Source organism: Gadus macrocephalus, chromosome 7 (genome assembly GCF_031168955.1).
Source record: "Gadus macrocephalus chromosome 7, ASM3116895v1".
NCBI classification, from domain to species: domain Eukaryota; kingdom Metazoa; phylum Chordata; class Actinopteri; order Gadiformes; family Gadidae; genus Gadus; species Gadus macrocephalus.
Window position 1 is genome coordinate 13,597,805 of NC_082388.1, and position 2,872 is coordinate 13,600,676.

Genomic DNA, 2,872 nt, shown 5'->3' on the forward strand with positions numbered 1-2,872 from the left:
CATAATTACATGACATATATACTGTAGAGATAGGTTGGTCAATAATGTCACAGAGGGTTAGTATAATACAGACATTGTCGAACCAAGGGTAGAGCTGGGAATGGGTTGATATATATTTTGTAATTCACAACAGGGAGATAAGCAATTGGAAGAATGATTTACCGTCTGTACATAATATATTTATTTCTGGAACACCGACAACAACACGCTAAATCTTCACGACTTAGTTTCTCTGGGTTTAAATCAATATTAAAATCTTGATGGTGAAAATGATTGGAAGACATGCTGGGGTTTGTAAGTGTTTTGCTGGATAGCTATGATACACCAGTTCATTAAATTGATTAGGTGAAGAGGTCTTTCCCCATTTGTAGTTCAATTCCTAAATTGTAACTCAATGTGTCATATTATTCACATATTCAGCAAATATTACTTGTAATGAAGATAACTTTAAGGTGTTGTGATGTAAGAGTTATTATTTGAGTATCATTTTTTCAAAAAGGAAGAGCCACTCGTCAGCTATTAGTGAATGAAATGCTCTGTGATGATATCTAATCCTCTCTGCACCTGCCTCTGCAGGATCCGATATAGGAGGTACAGCCCCCAGCTCCTTCTGACCAATCTGGGCATTTCTTCTTTGATTGGTTCAGAGAATCCATTTTGCCTGTCAATCAGAGATGCAAGGAAAATGCGTTTCTCAATGGTGGAGAAATGCAGGGAGGGAGGGTGCAGGGCGTTTTATTGGTTGTTTGGTTACAAAATCATCTTTCTGCTCTATCTTTTTTTACAAATCTCAAATGTTATCTACCTACAACCCCTTAACCAGAACCATTCATATCCGAACATGTTTCTGTTCCATACCCCACATCAAAGTCTTTGAACTCATGTCCCATTGTTTTTGGTGGTGCTATAGGCCTCAAGTGAGACATCAGTCAGCCCCAGAGTTCCTATGAAAACCCTCTCCACATAGTCTGAATGTTTTAGGATGGAGGCCACATTGAGTAATTCCAGTTCCATCGCTTCTCCTTTCTTCCTCAGTGAATACATAGAGGAATACAGGTTCAATTTGGCAAAAAGTAGGAGAGAAGTGTATTGAAAATAAAATGCCATGCATCCACAGTAAGAGGTACACAGACAGCAGCATCAATAAGATATTGCAAGCTAGCCTAGACACATCAATAAAACATCAGTGGCCATTGGGGCAGTGTTGCACAGAGATTGCAGATACACTTCTGAAAGTCTAAAATGCAACCCAGTTTTTTTTCCAGGATTGTTTTAGTTGGATGCCAATGGGAGAGAAGAGATTGTGTGTATGTGTTTTTGTTTGTGTGCATCATGTGTGCACGTGAGTGTGTACGTGTGTTTCTTCGAGAAAGAGTGTGATAGAGATGGATGTGTGTGTGGGTGTGACAAACACACACACACACACACACAAAAACACTGACATGCACACACACATGCCTACTCATGCACACACACACACACACACACACACACACACACACACACACACACACACACACACACACACACACACACACACACACACACACACACACACACACACACACACACACACACACACACACACACACACACACACACACTAAGGTCTTTCCCTAGAGCAGCTCTGTTCCTGTTCCTCTCTAAGGTGACGTGTGTTTCCATGGCAGCAACATCAGCCTAGCATCTTTCTAATGCTCTCTCCCCCACCAAGCCTTTCTCTCTCTGCTGTCTCTCTCTGTTCTCTCTCTCTCTCTCTCTCTCTCTCTCTCTCTCTCTCTCTCTCTCTCTCTCTCTCTCTCTCTCTCTCTCTCTCTCTCTCTCTCTCTGTCTCTCTCTCTCTCTCTCTCTCTCTCTCTCTCTCTCTCTCTCTCTCTCTCTCTCTGCTCACTCACTCACTCACTCTCTCTCTCTCTCTCCCTCTCTCTCTCTCTCTCTCTCTCTCTCTCTCTCTCTCTCTCTCTCTCTCTCTCTCTCTCTCTCTCTCTCTCTCTCTTTCTCTGCATACATCAAGCACCATGGTACGCAGCCTATCAGCTATCATTTTCAAGGACCTGCTGATCCAAGGTTGTCAGCAGGTCCAGCAGGTCCAGGTGGAGATTTGACATATAGCATGGAGACCTGCATTTTTCCTGTTTAAATATAGGGAATGCTGCCCCTTCCCTATGACATACACCATGGAGACCTGCAGTATTCCTGTTTGATTATAGGGAACGCTGCCGCTTCCGTATACATACCATGGAGACCTGCAGTATTCCTGTTTAAATATAGGGAACGCTGCCCCTTCCCTTTGATTGCTCAATTTGTGTCCCCTGTCTTCCTGTCCAGCTACAATGATTTATTTTCACTTCAAGTTCACATTGTCTGGCAGATACGCAAAGAACGAAGCATATTCAAATACAAACTTGAGGCACAACAAGAAAAACCTATTCCAATCATACAAAAACACACGCACACAAACACACAAACACACAGAAACACAGAAACACACGTGAGCACACACACACTCCAAATGTCATTGAGCAATTGGGTTTAGGGATAGGATTGGGCGCGCGTGTGTGTGTGTGTGTGTGTGTGTGTGTGTGTGTGTGTGTGTGTGTGTGTGTGTGTGTGTGTGTGTGTGTGTGTGTGTGTGTGTGTGTGTGTGTGCATGTACGTGTGTGTGTGTGTGTGTGTGTGTGTGTGTGTGTGTGTGTGTGTGTGTGTGTGTGTGTGTGTGTGTGTGTGTGTCTGTGCACGCTCCTATATGTGCATATGCTTCTGCGTGCCAATCTGCATCACCTGCAATCTGCTTTCATCCTATAGTTGGCACATTCACAGCTTCTATTGATAGTATCTCCGCCAGCGCTAATCATCCTCAGGAGTGCTACCA